A 15,760-nucleotide genomic window follows, 5' to 3' on the forward strand; every position below is an offset into this window, starting at 1 on the left:
TATTACTGTTTAGCACAGGGAACTCTATGCAATACTTTGTAATAGCCTATAGTGAAAAAGAATATATATATATCATGAATGTATGTATAACTGAATCACTATGCCGTATACCAGAAACTAACAACATTGTAAATCAACTATACTTCAATCAAAAAAATACTGTGTTTGGGTCATGTTATGAATGTTTAAAATTAACATCAAAGAGTCCCTACTTTGCCACCTCTGCCAAAGACATGGCCCAGGGCCATGACATGCCATGACAATTCTTTTTTTTTTTTTTCATTTTTCAGTTTTATTGGGTAGAATTGTTACAATTTGACTGCACATATACATTATATTGTATATAAATACATATACACAATATATTACAGATATTTTTAATTTACATATATATAGTGTTCATTGTTTCTAAGAACGTTTAGAGCTTTAGTTTTTTAAACTTACATAGTTATCAAAGGAATAAAGCCAACCACAAAATAAGAATTGATTCAAAAAGATACATACACCCTGCTATTAACAGCAACATTATTTATAATTGCCAAGGATATGGAAACATCCTAAGTGCACATCAATAGATGAATGGATAAAGAAGATGCAGGATATGCCATGACAATTCTTGCTTCCATTTGGAAAAGCCTCCAAATGCCTTATTTTGGATGGCACAAGAAACTGCTAGGCTACTGGGTTTATGAATAGAAGATGGACATTCAAGGAACCAATTCTGACTTCTTTTTAACCACGATAATTATATCTAAATATTCTTGTTTCCAAACAGGAGCATAAAGGGTATTTCCCCGTTCTAACTTTACATGAAGAATCAGGTCTTGGAAATCCCATGAGAAAGTTTTCATAAGAATTTATCCACACTTTCTTCTTTGGTTTGCTCAAATGAGAAGCAGGAAACCTTCCAGACACCCTGAACCTCTGACCTTTTTGTGGTTTTCCCATCAATATACACAAACATCCATGCAGCCATTCAAAAATCTCTTCTCACTGCAGCATAGCATGGCCTATGTTAGACCTATACCTAGAACACTTCCATTTTTAACCTACTGCTGGATGAGTTTAATTGCATGTTTCTTGGGAAAAAGAAAATCACACTGGCTCAGAAGGGGCAGAAGCCCACTGCCACACCTACCTATCTGGTTTCCCAAATGATTTTCCCGAGCCACCCTAAGGACTCTGTCAGAATGTTTCCTGCTGCCTAGTAGTGAATCAGCTTTTGCCTCTCACCCAATCTCAGCTCATTCCTTCTCTGTGACAGTATCAGAACATCCACATCTGACAACAGTCCCAGCTAATTAATTTACTCCAATGTCCAGCAGCCTTTTGACAGGAAAAATAATCTACGTGGTATTTATTACAAAATCTCTACCACTGTGACAAAGATGAATGCAAACTTTGCGCAACCATTTTTCAGCTGTTATCCAAAGTTGAAAGTGATTTTCCAATGTTAACTTTAAAGTTAGGAGGAGGAAGATAATGGTTCTGCTTTAAAACTGCCTAGAAATCAAAGTTCGATAACAGTGGTTTAGCATCAAGCCAGAAAAATAACCTCTCCTACTCTGTAGTAAATGGACCAGAAATAAACCTCGGGGTAGGGAGATACACACAAAGAATGGGCAGTGGAATTGGATTTCCAAAATAAATGATCTGAAACTCTTAGCATAATGCATCTTCAAAAAGTGGTATCTTCCCTCACCTCCCCTTTCCTCTGGCCACAGGTATAGGGAAAGCAGTATCTTCCTTGTAAAATGCAAATACCTCTATCACAATATGCCTGAAATTGGAAAAACCTAAATGCGAACCCCAATAACATCTACAATGCCCAACTCTGACCCCTGTTAGACACAGACTACCCAGTAGTTCCACTCACTTTGGCTGGGCTCTAAAATACTTTCTCACGACCCTTCTTTTATCTTGTTAGCATTATCCTTCCTAATACTCCTTAACCTTGGGATTGTAAATGTTAAATTAATAATTGCTCATTTCAGTGATAATCTGAAACCCATTCCCTTCTTCCTTCTGAAGGCCAGAGTAATCATCCAATAAAAGTTCTACTAAGGTCAGGAATGACCTAATTTACTTGTAATTATTAATTCTTCTCTGACCTCTTAACTATAAATAAAGCCTTGGCATTGGAAGAAAGAAGATGTGAAACAGGACAAGGCAATTTTTAAAAGTCAGGAAATAAAAGAGCAGTGGGCAAAAAGAGAACAGATTTTCCAAATTTAAAACACTCCTTGCCCTTTCTTGAAATAATGATTTATATTCTTTGAGTCCAAGAGAGAGTAACCGGATATGCATGACGCAATGCTGGAATTTTAGGTATTTTGCCTAAAGGTTATTAACAATTAGTGCCACTGGGGGGGAAAATCATAAAGTCAGGATAACAACCCTCTCTCAAAGGATGACTGAAACTGGGCTTGTAATCTGGTCATAATAAAATATATTGTGTTTATATTAGAACCCCATTTATTAAGAGGAATATTGACAAGCTAAAGTAAGTCCAGTAGGTGGCCATGATTCAGTGGGGTCTGAAATGTAGGTTGTATGACGAGCAATAGAAGAACCTATGCTGCTTCCTTTGGAAAAGTGAAGACTGAGGCCAAGCATGTAAAACTGTCTTAATGTTTAAAAGGGATGGGACACAGAAGAGGAAACAGTCATTACAAGTAGAGATGCTGACGGTGGTATTAGGACCTGAGAGAGAAAGCTGGATGATGATCAGATGATGGGAAGAGCATCTGGCCTCTCCGCATCCGCTGTCACAGAACCCGTTCCACATGACATCTGAAAGATGGTCACCCAGGCTCTGCCTGGACACTTGCACTGGTTCAGAGCTCACTACCTCAAGAACACCCTCCTCCCTGTTAGAGAGCAGTAAGTACCAGAACATTTCTTTCTAGTACTGAGTTGTCACCTCTCAGGGTCTAACACAGACAACTGGTTAACCAGTTCTGTCCTGAATATCCCAGGATACTGCTAATCCCTTCTCCACTGCACTTTTTTTTTATTGGAGTATAGTTGATGTACAATATAGCGATTCACAATTTTTAAAGATTATACTCCATTTATAGTTATTATAAAATATTGGCTTGATTTCCTGTGTTGTATAACATATCCTTGTAACTTATTTTATACCTAATACTTTGTACCTCTTAATCCCCTCCCCTAGTAGTCCATCCCCTTTCCCTCTCCCTACTGGTACCTACTAGTTTGTTCTGTGTATCTGTGAGTCTGCTTCTTTTCTGTTATATTCACTAGTTTGTTGTATTTTTTAGATTCCACATATAAGTGATATTGGACAGTATTTGTCCTTCTGTATCTGACTTATTTCACTGAGCATAATGCCCTCCAAGTCCACCCATGTTGCTGTAAATGGTAGAATTTCACTCTTTTTATGGCTGAGTAATATTCCATTGTATATATACGTAAAAATATATATATATATATGACGTCTTCTTTGTCCATTCATCTGTTGGTGGATACTCAGGTTGCTTCCATATCCTGGCAATTGTAAATAATGCTGCTATGAATGTTGGGGTGCATGTGTCTTTTCAAATTAGTGTTTTTGGCTTTTTGGATATATTCCCAGGAGTGGAATTGCTGGGTCATATGGTAGTTCTGTAGGTCTAAACCTCAGTTTTCTATTTGTCAAAATAAACATCTTCAATTCCTTTCACCACTATTAATTTAGTACTCAGCACCTCATATCATTTTAGTCACAGACCTTCTGGATGCTCCCTGGTTTGTAATGTCCTTAACTGACATCTGAAACAAGTACTCCTGATACAGTGTTATCAGCAAGAGTACCAAATAAAACTGTAAATTTCCTTGTTCAAGAAAATCAATTAGGATGTATTAGCTGAATACCTTTTATGTTCGACCATATGCTTAGCCACCATTTGATATATAACAGAAGTGGAAGGCCAAATGCTGAAAATACTTGTAGGTCAAAATTGAGGTACATGGAATAATTCTGGAGTTTTTGCAAGATGTAAACTATTGTGTGGACATGTGTGACATAGTCTCAAATTCAGGGTAGTTTAAAAAAAAAAAAAAATGGAGCCCAGGCAGGGTGAGGAATCCATGTGAGGAGTTGTAGATCAGGAAGACCTACGCTTTCCCTTGAAGGATGGGTAGGATTTATCTTTCTGGAATGGAGACATTGACAATGGGGCAGTGTGTGTGTGTGGGAAAAAAATCAGTAATAAAGGAGGTCAGGGTTGGTAGGGAATGTGTGTGGCTAGAAATAGAAATATTTAGATTCCTACTGTAACATTTCCTTTTTTAATTTAATTTTTTACTGAAGTGTAGTTGATTTACAATGTTGGTTTCAGGTGTACAGAAAAGCTATTCAGTGACACATATACATACATATATATATACATGTATTTTCAGATTCTCTTCCATTATAGCTTATTATAAGAAACTGAATATAGTTCCCTGTGCTATAAGCAGGTCCTTATTGTTTATCTATTTTATATATAGCTGTACTGTAACATTTCTCATAGGACTTTCTTTCTTCCATTCTAAACATTCTTTGCTTAACTTCACTAAAAAATTTCCAGGACTCAGATATCCACAGGTATCTAATTTGGCAAATGAATTCTTGTAATACACTATAAGAAGATAAGAGATTAATGCAAATCTCCTATTAGATGGCAAGTACATATTTCAGGGGTGATTTTCTGGACACCCAATTTCCCTTATTTCAAGCATGAGAATTCCAGGCAGTCCAGTGGAAGAGGTATTTTTAGACAGATGCAACTTTTGGTACATTTTAAATTATATTATCTTGGTAACAAATGATCCCAAAGGCCAAAGTCCTAAATTGGGTATGTGATCCAAAGAATTTCTCTTTTAGAGTGGCCTTCTGTAACTGACCCCATTTGTGTCTTTATTTCCAAAGGAGAGATACAGGAAAATCAATTAGACAATAAAAATGAGTAAATCCAGGTAAATATACATTTTGGCTTTCAATGAGCCAGTGAGTCTGTGAATCTCCAGGGAATACTGAAGAGACATCATAAGACAATGCAGTTTCCCTTAATAGGGACCATAACCCCAGAGCTGATTTTTTCCCGCTAATATTGTGCAATTGATTTTTTTTTTGGACCATGCTGTGCTCACAGCTTCTGTGGAAACTTAAACATTATTCAATAGAACAATTTCCTGCAAAACCTTCTGAAAGTGGTCCCAGACTCTGACCCTGCTCTGGTGCCCTAGGTCTGCCGGTGTGCTGTTTTATTACCTCCGGAAGGTTCAGTGCCAACTCACAGTCCAAGAGTTAGCGCTTAAAGAAAACTAGGTGAATGCCAATAATTTTATGCCTTCTTTTAAGAAGGGAAAGTGTCACTTTCGATTCTCAGTAATTCCATGTATTTATCACTTCTATCTTCATCACCCAACCCTTCAGCTGGCCCACAAGGTAACGGGTAAGAATTACAGATTGTAAAGCTTAAAGAAGGATTCCTGAAATCATTTATATTAACCCTATCTCATTACTAATGGGAAGCCAAGGGCCTGAATGCCTAAAGGACTTTCCCAGGACCACACAGCAAGTGGCAGAATCAGGACTTGAACTTCACATGGCACAGAAGGAGCCGCGAATATTTGTAAAACAGGACAGCAGAGTCACCAATCAGCCCAGAGACCCCGATTACTAGTGTGCTACCAAACACCACCCCAGCTGGACAGCGTGGATGTCAGTCATGTTTTAGGAGATAAAGGGAAAAGGGGCTCCTCACCTGTTATCTAAAGCACGTTGCTAATGAAAGTGATAATTTACTCTTTTTTCACTGGTTTATTCCCCCTCATTGTCCTCCACATTGAAATCCTCTGAAAACTCTGTTTGGCCACCTATGTCATTATTATTGTGCTGAACTCCCTTCACTCCAATTGTGTGTCCATCTTAACAAAATTCTTTTTAAGACCTTCTCTGAAGTACCCCATTTCTAGCCTTTCAGGTCAAGTCCCGATTCTGTTTTTAAAAGTAACTTAAAAAACAAACAAAGCATAAATACAAAACAGAAACAGACTCATAGACATAGAATACAAACTTGTGGTTGCCAAGGGGGTGGGGGGTGGGAAGGGACAGACTGGGATTTCAAAATGTAGAACAGATAAACAAGATTATACTGTATAGCACAGGGAAATATATACAAGATCTTATGGTAGCTCACAGAGAAAAAAATGTGACAGTGAATATATATATATATATGTTCATGTATAACTGAAAAATTGTGCTCTACACTGGAATTTGACACAACATTGTAAAATGATTATAAATCAATAAAAATGTTAAAAAAAAAAGTAACTTGATCTATGGGTCGATGATTTTTCTCTCACTTTATCCAAGGTAAAAAAATAATGTATGTTAGGGTGTGATTTTTATCATTAATGTTTTAACCTCTCATAGTCTCTTAATCCTTTTTTTCAAAATTACGAGATATTCTTTCATTCCTTCTATTGATAAGGTTGTTTGCAGCCCAGATAGTATTGGTAGACAATCGGAGTAAAACTGGGGGCAGAAATACACATTTGATTATTATTATTGGTTGGAGCTCCTCCTATGATGTGCAGTGAGCCATCATGCAGACATGACATGGCTCAGAACTTCTTACGTTCAGACTGAATTTTGAAAGAAGCATAAAATAAAAGTCTGGTGAAATAAGCATTCTTCCTAGCTTAACACATCCCTAACGATACATTCACATCTTCATTATGTGTCCCCATCTTTAACTTTCTAAGAGTAACTCTCTTGAAATTGCGTATCTCCTTTAGTATTTGCACACCCCTGAGACAAAGGACTTTTTGCTCTCCTTGCTTGATCTTTTTCTTGCCTGGGCTTACCAATAAAGGCGGCCTCATCCCCACAAAACACCTGAGCTCTTAGTAATTATTCTTCTTAAATCATCATCAATTCCTTCAGCAGCTTCAGGACAGTGTTTTGAGTATAATATGCTAAGTCAGTTAGGTACAAAGATGACTAAAACATACTTCCAGTTGTCTCTCTGCTTTCAAGGTCAGTGAAATGTTTGAAGCTGTCTATCTTTTGTGAAACACTATGAGAGAGAGGTGAGGTCCAGGAAAACCTGGTTCTACAAGTCAAAGACGTTAGAGAGTAAGACCTCCTCTCGTGACAAAATAAGACAGTATGTGACTGAGAGCTTCACAGCTGGAACTGGTATAAAGGTCACTGAGGACAGGGACAGAGCCACTGTTAACATGTTTGGAGTATTTTGGTGAAGTGTCATCCTCATGAATGGGGGTGGGGTGGTACGGTTGGAGCAAGAAACAACATCACTAAGTGAGAGATGCCCCATAGTAGTAAAATCTGGCTGATATAGCAGTGCATAGTTGAGAGTGGAGTGGCTTTAACTTCCTCTCAGGCCGACTTACATTTGGTGAAAATCTAGGCTGATCTCCATAAGAGAGTTCATATACGACACTTAATCAAGGAGCGAGCAGCAAGGAAGCTAGGTTCTCATGAAGCAACCTCATGAGGCCATGCAGCCAGCCAAAAGCTGCCACCCTTAACCAACCCTGCAACAGACATGCATTCTTAGAAGTTGTCTCTGCCTTGAGATATCCAGAGGGTGCTTCTATCAACTACTTTACAATGTTACCCTATTCCCAATTGATTCTTTGATTCCAGGGAACTTTCCAACCTCAGCTCTTACACTGGATTATTTATGAGTCTGATTTTGTAATACAAAAGCACACAATGTACCATAGTTAAAGCCTCTGAGGGTTTAAATGCAGTGTTTATTTCCTCTTTTCACAGAGGCTCCAACATCTCTCCCCAGAATTGAAGAGTGGAGATGGGGTACTAAAACTCTCTCCCCAGCCTCTGAATACAGAAGGCGCAAAAAGAATGGGGGGAGGGAGTAACCAAAATAAATAAATAAATTTATGCCTTTAAACTCCAGAGTTACCCATATAGAGAGAGATGTAGAGTTATAACCTAACAATCCATCCCTTAGGGAAAAAAAAAATCTCAAGTATGCTTCTGCACTAACAAGTTAGCAATTTTTTTCCATTAAAATTAAAATTAAATAGAAAGCAATGGTATATTACCCATTTCATCCCTCCTTCCAGGAAAAAAAAAAAAGGCACTCTGTCATTCCTTACCGTGGGTGCACTTAAACTTCAACACATGCGTTTGTGTCGAGCAGGTCATTTATATTGTTGCCTGCTGGAGTTTTACTTCTTTCAACTTAGTGGGGAATATTTGTGATCTTTATTACCCCCAATAAATCTACAAAACGCCTTTTGCTCGAGGCTCTTTATTTTAATTCCGGATAAATAAATCACATTTGGTTCCTGGCTGTCATATTAAGATAAGCACGGATCTAAAAATAACAAATGGGTTTTAAGCCCTTATGTTTTTAGATTAAATAGTGGTAAATTTCTTTGGGTAACCCCCAAATTCTACTGACACTGAAATATTTTTTGGCACTTTCAGAATGTTTCTTAAAGAATGCAAACCTATTTAAACTAGTAGTAGAATTATTTCCAGATCATCTACGGACCTACTTGTACAACACTGCTCAACTCCACTTTCCCAGAGCTGCAATAAATCCATCTTTAATGTGGGGATGTTTCCCCAGGTACAACAGAGGGCAGTTTCATGTTTGTAGGTTAATGCTCCTATCTATACTGTGGTTTATTTATTAACTATAAAGAGCTCGAGACCTGAATTTCTAATCATCTCACATATAGTTATACTCAAAAGTCTTAAAGGCAGTTCAGTTCCAATCTAGTCAATAACCAATTCTTCATCTGCTCTTACTCCCCCAGATCTGGTCCTACTCAGGACTTGGATCAAATCACCAGCTCCTGGGGAAAACGTTGGACTCTTGAAGGACGTCTCTTGAAATGTGTATTATAGGTTCCTCCACCTAGCCCTGGTGGGATAGTCTTGATAAGTGTATGTGAACTTTTCTTTCAAACACGATTTGTAGTGAAGAGGAAAAGATAAAACCCATAAGGTTTTAAATAGTCTACTTTATACATTTATTAGGTTGGGACCTACATATATATTCTCTGATGGATTAGCACGGACCTTTAGTTTAAAGAGTGGGCCAGGAAATCATATTTATGTATTTTTATATATATATATATATATAAATTCCAGAGAAACTTTCCATCCTCGTCTCTTTGCCGGATTATTTATGAATCTAATTTGTAATACAAAAGCACACAATGTATCACAGTTAAAGCCTCCGAGGGGGCAAAAATGCAGTGTGTATTTCCCTCTTTTCACAGAGGCTCCAACATCTCTCCCCAGAATTGAAGAGCGGAGGCGGGGTACTAGAACGATATATATATGAAGTTGGTGTAGAGTTTCACTCTGCCAGTTTTTGGCGTCTCCTTGCCCCCCGATGACCTGGGTTCAAATACTAGGCAACTTTTGTAAGTAGATAAACATGTAGATCACACACAGGTCACCTAAATGGACTATAATGTTTATTAATCCTAAAGTAAAAGATCAAAGATGAACTTGAGTGATCTTCCAGTTTAGCCAATCCAGATACCTTTTGGATTTAGTTCTATTAGCCCCTTCTGTTACTGAAGAAAAGTCACCTTAGGGATAAAGATGTTACTTAACCAGGGCTTCAGAGCTATGAGAAGAAGCCTAAATGCTCCCTTGTTCCTCTAAAGCAGCACCATCAGTCTATAATAAGAATCCTTGGGGATACAGCTCAGCCCGCAGCCTTCCCCACCAGCGACCAGGGATGACATAACCGCTGAAGCATGTGGCAGTACCCAATTTCCAGAGCCCTGATTTATTCTCCCTTGTGCTAGGGAGAGGGCATGACTTAGAGGCAATACTCTTATCTTGGCAGGGGTCTGGGACTGTCTGCATCTCGGGAACAACCCCTGGTGGGTAATTGAGAAATGACATTGATGGGTTTCCAGGGTGGCCCTTGTGCTGTACTTGCCCGAGAATGCGGTGATGATTCAGAAATCCAGCCCAAGGGTTGGAGAGGAGGGGGAGATCATGTAAAGCTGGCTAGCCCTGGTCTCCTTTGACCTCAGCAGAGTGAGACCGGGATGCAGAGATGGGAAACCATGTGCTGTTATTCAGTCGGCATAGCATGAGGTTTTGCTTTTATTGCTCTTATAGATGCGCTGAGCTCTTTGTTTGCTACACATTTTATCCCCCAGAGATTGCCTCTTTTTCTCTTGAAGGGATTTAAAAAACAAATCACATGTTCTTATTTTATTTGGTGTCCACCACTAAGAATTCATGCAGAGCAATTTTCCTTGTTGCCAATTAAGATCTCCCAGTGGAAGTGTATGATTATAGCAAAGCAACCTGTTTAATACTTGGCATCTCCTTAGTCTACATAAATTAACCCCAGGAGGATAGAGACGTGCTAATTCTTAAGATGCCTGCATAATTCGATTCTAAGAACCAAGATACATAGACGGTAAATCTCTGAGAGGCCCTGGGCTTGACTTTTCTCAGGCCATATGTGCTTTGGTTTCTTAACTCTATTAACAACTACAAGATAATTTCTAGATAACATTGAGCAAAGCATTTTCTTTTCCCAGAGGCAGAATGATAGCATGGAGCCTCTCAGAAAGCAGTTTTAATATCACTCACATTTTACAGAAACTGAGATTTCTGCTGAAGTGAACTTTAGGCACTGGTGCCAATTACCTCCACCCCAAAATGTATAAATATATCAAAATTAGGAGAACATGAATGAGTATTGGGAGTATGGATCATTTTATCTCAGCGTTCACTCAACTTAGATAAGCAGCATTTCAAATCATGATGGGAAATGAAAACAAAGTTTCTGTTCATTTTTTTTTCTATCTCTTTGCTTAGATTAAGAATCCCAAATAAAATGTAAATTGGTACAGCCACTATGGAGGACAGTATGGAGGTTCCTTTAAAAACTAAAAATACACTAACCATATGATCCAGCAATCCCACTCTTGGATATATATATATCCAGGGAAAACTCAAATTTGAAAAGATAACACGAACCCCAATGTTCACAGCAGCACTATTTACAATAGCCAAGACATGGAAGCAACTAAATGTCCATCGATAGATGATTAGATAAAGAAAATGTGGTATATATACACAATGGAATACTACTTGGCCATAAAAAGAATGAAATAATGCCTTTTGCAGCAACATGGATGGACCTAGAGATTATATTAAGTGAGGTAAGTCAGACAGAAAAAGATAAATATCATATGATGTCACTTATATGTGGAATCTAAAAAAATATATAAATTTTGTTTACAGGCCAGAAATAGACTCACAGACATAGAAAACAAACTGCAGTTGCCAAGGGGGAAGGGTGGGGAGGGATGAATTAGGAGTATGGGATGAACAGATATACCATTATATTTAAAATAGATAAACAAGGACCTACTGTATAGCATAGGAAACTATATTCAATTTCTTGTTAATAGTCTATATGGAAGAGAATCTGAAAATGTGTGTGTGTATATACACACTGTGTGTGTGTGTGTGTGTGTGTGTATAAAAATGAATCACTTTGCTGTACACCTAAAACTGGCATTGTAAACCAACTACACTTCAGTAAAAAATAAAATAAAATAAAATAAAATAAAAAGAATCCTAAATAAGCCAGAATGCACAGGTCTATTTTAAATAATTTTGGATACATTAAAACCATCATTTCATTGTTGGAAGAGATTGGCTTTAGGGATTCTTATTGTCCCCAAAGATCTATACATGCTTCTCAATTGAGTGTTTTACTCCCCTTGGTAATGTAGGAAACCATCATTTATCCCACTGAGGAAGCAGAGTTCTATGCTTTACCAGGGCAAATGTAATTAACACTTCTCCAGATTCTTGGAATTTGGTACTGAGGCTTGGGCTGCCCCTCAGGAAAATGGTGATAAACTTGGGACTGGCTTTCCCACAGATCTATTTTCCCCTTTTACCAACAACCCAGAGTCCTCAGGCTACTTGCTGCTCTTTCTCCAGGTCACCCATCCCAGTACCAATGAAGTAAGGGGAGAAGGATGAAGAACGGTACAAGCTTTATTTGTCTGTATTTGGTTTTCTAACTAGATAGATCACCATTTCCCAAAATATGCTCCTTCAAACCTTAGTCAGAGCAGATGCTCCAAGAAAGATCAGATTTGGGGATTTTTTAAAAGGAGTTAAAATTATACTTTATATTCTATATTTGATATGCATAGCATGTATTAGCAATATAAATAGCTCTGAGTATTTCTACCATTAAAACAAAATCTTAACACTTGACTTGACCCAGTAAACCTCAAATCTGACCACAGAATACGCTTACTTTTCTTAAAACATCTATAACATAGTGTTCCTTGGAATATGCTTTAAAAATGCTTATGTAGATGATGTTGAGAGCACCAGGGAGAGGGGAGGGTGATGGACCCTAGGAAGCATTTGGAAAATATCTGCAGACACTTTTGGTTGTCACATGAGGGGATGGTACTGACCTGCAGGGGGCATAGGTTAGAGATGATGCTTGACATCTTAGAACGCACAGGACAACGTGATAAAGAATAACCTGGCCACAGATGTCACTAGTGCCGTGACTGAGAGACCCTAGCCTCAACACTGCTTGTTCACATGACACCTGGGTCTGGCATCTGCAGGCTGGCAATTGGCCCGCTGCACTCACAAGACCCTGTCATTTCATTTTGGCCATGCAAACCTCCTTATCCTTCATTCAATTCCGGACTACTGACAACACTGTCTTTAATTCGAGCTATGAAAATCTGAAGTGAACACACTGACATTTTCAGGTTCAGTCACTGGCAAGCTGTTAGGTATCTGTTATACTAGTCATTTCTACTGATGGTCTTTGACAGTTCCTATGGCGTGTATTAAATATGACATAATGATCAAACTGTGTAAGTATTAGAGGAAAAAAATTGTACGTATCTGTACCCATTATGTATAAGTAATGCTATTTTAGATATTATATGCTTCATATAATCTCAGTGCTCAGTTATCTTAAATACTGGTCATACTGAGTCCTTCCTTTTATAAATAAGGAACTTCAGTCTCAGAGATGTTCCCCAAAGCCAGTGTGGACAGGCCAGGACAAGAGTCTGTCTCCAAAACCTCCACCCCAGTCTTATCTCCATTTCTATAGTGTCATGCTGTTTGCATTTTTCATACATAATTTCACATATGTGACATGAAAGACTAATTAATTCCATAAATATTCATGAATTCAACTTCTTTTTTCCAACTGTTGTTGTTTGTTCGCGACTCTTAATTTGAGGCTGCAAATTGTTAAAGATTTCTGTAAAATATTAGTAGAAAGACATTCTCAGCAGTTGGTTTCTTACACTCTTTCCTGTCAATCACAGATATATTTAGCCAAATCAGAAATAGTAACAGATGATATAAAATCATTAAGTGCAAAAGAGCCTTTTTTTCCCTAATCTTAACTTTCCTCATTAAAACAAATAAATGTACAGAAATTTATGATCACATTTTAACATAAACTAGTAAACAAGCTGTCACTGTGTGTGTTTATTTTTCCTCTTCAGGCAGGGAGACGCAGAGCCAATTAAACCCACTCAGACTTGGACTCAAGTCTTAGACTAGGTTTGAGATTCTGTCTCCACCCTCTTCTTCAGATGAATTCACAGAAATTTTCTTCTGCTGGTATCACAAGACAGTTGAGCTAAATGCTCACTGCTAGACAGTTATATTTGAACTCCACAAATTCCTTTGCAATTTGAAAACCCAGAGATACATTATAAGTCTATTTCAGTAGAATACTAAACAGGATCCCAAAATAACCAGTTATCTTGAGAGTATGATTAAAACAATGTATTTGTGTCACAGCAGATGGTTATGCTATAAGAAATGACTGAAACCTATTAAAGCCCAGGAGATTCCTCCACGAAAATAAGACTTTTAATTCTTGAACCCAATCTTGTACCATTTGTCTAATTCTTTTATCACCAAGCAAGAGGCAGTAATAGTAAGATATGTGTCTACCACACTTTTGATCAGTCCTCAAAGATTGTGGCCAAAAATCAATGCTGGACTACAATTATTGTTGGAGGATCTAAATATTCAGAATTTATCTTTTCTTTTCAGTTATAGGTTAAGTATAAATAGAAAGCCATCAGTTAGTATCAGCAGCAATGGCAAGTAACGTATTCCTTGAAAGTTGTAACAGCTACCAATTAAAGGCATACTAAAAATCAGAAGAAGTGTGCCCTGAGTTATGGGAACGTTTGTTTCACTTCGGACACCTTAGTTGTGCTGATGGACAGGACATGCCATTCCCATGATCCATGGCACAGCATAGAGTCTATCCTAACTCAAGAAAGCATTTTCAAAATTCAATCATAGCCTGAAAAAATTTCCCACACCTCACTGTCACTCACAAATCGTTCACGAAAATCCATTTCGCTACAGCCCCAGTTGTGATATTGTAATAACCATCAGAAAGCCTATCACATTAAGTCAGTCAAGATCTGCTTGCAAAATATAATCAAGCATAATTTCATGATTAAATAAATAGTGTATAAACCTGCTATTATTGGTTTTCATTTTCTTTTCAATACTACCATTTCCCATTTTCTCACTGGTAGTTTTCCTGACTATTCAAATGTCATTATTGCCCTTTATTGTTATTCAAATGAAGCTTTTTTTTATTAGATCCTCTGACACTATATATAAGGCTTTGCTTCTTCACCAGCAATAATTCTATTTCTGAGGGAAAATGGAAGTGATTGCACACAAAAGTCTGAGCTCTCACTTTATGTTAGGTTAAGCCTGCACCTGAAATGAGATTTTAATTTAATCGTATTGGAGAAAACCAAAGGTTTTTATTAACTACCTTCAGAAAGCAGGAAAATATCCTTTTCCATGCAGGATTTTTGGTTCAAAAACCTATGAAACCATTACTCCTCTTCAACGATGTGTATAAGACACACCGAATAAATTAAACTCAAATTTCTTTCATCAGATGGTATTTGTCATTTGTGTATTTTTCTTTTGAAAGGTAGGGGAAAATATTCTATACAAATAGTTTAAAGAAAATATTATAATTCAGTTAAGTAACTTCTTAAATGTACTTTGTAGTAGATCTATGGAAAGTACAATTTAAAAGGCATATAGCCATAAATACACCGTTGTTAGTTTTATTAATATAGTACACTGGTTCACAAAAGAAAACTGTATCAACCGCAGGTTACAGCTCTATAAAAACAAATCTAACAAATATAGTATCAAGTTATATAAAGGTAACTGATATGTCTGTTAGTGACCAGCAGACTTAAAAATTGTACCTTTTTGCGGTACCCTACCAGCAGTTTTTACTGTGTAGAGAAATAGAGTATCACCTATTACTATAACCACAGATCTGTTTCCTAGCAGGAAAACTAACATAAGAGGAGAACAAATGAAAGTATCAGGCACTTTACCCGAGAACTAGAATTCCTCAGGGACGACGAACTTCAAGGTTATTAGGACTTGTTATGAGGGCGCATGTAAAAGAGGCAGCATCATCTGGTACAGAGACGGAGGGTGATGGATTCGGATGCAGTCGGACAAGAAAGCCACAGGGAGGGCTTATACTTACCTGCCTAATATCTCTGCGTACAGAGAGAGCACTCTTCCATGCCACGAGAAGATAAGAAATAAAGGACATTGGGGGATTACTGACCCTCGGGAGACAAAGCTAATTCTATTAAATACTTCTGGTACAACATGAGGTGTCATGTAATTAAGCACCAGCATGTTTAT

At 37.6% G+C, this 15,760-nt stretch overlaps 1 protein-coding gene across 2 annotated transcripts in view; it reads right to left on the reverse strand.

Moving 5' to 3' along the window:
• The window catches only part of NCKAP5 (NCK associated protein 5), an 829,955-nt gene that overhangs the window by 571,182 nt on the left and 243,013 nt on the right, over positions 1-15,760 (reverse strand). The gene's annotated exons all lie outside the window — the stretch shown is intronic.

The sequence above is a fragment of the Camelus ferus genome, chromosome 5 (assembly GCF_009834535.1).
Source record: "Camelus ferus isolate YT-003-E chromosome 5, BCGSAC_Cfer_1.0, whole genome shotgun sequence".
NCBI lineage: Eukaryota > Metazoa > Chordata > Mammalia > Artiodactyla > Camelidae > Camelus > Camelus ferus.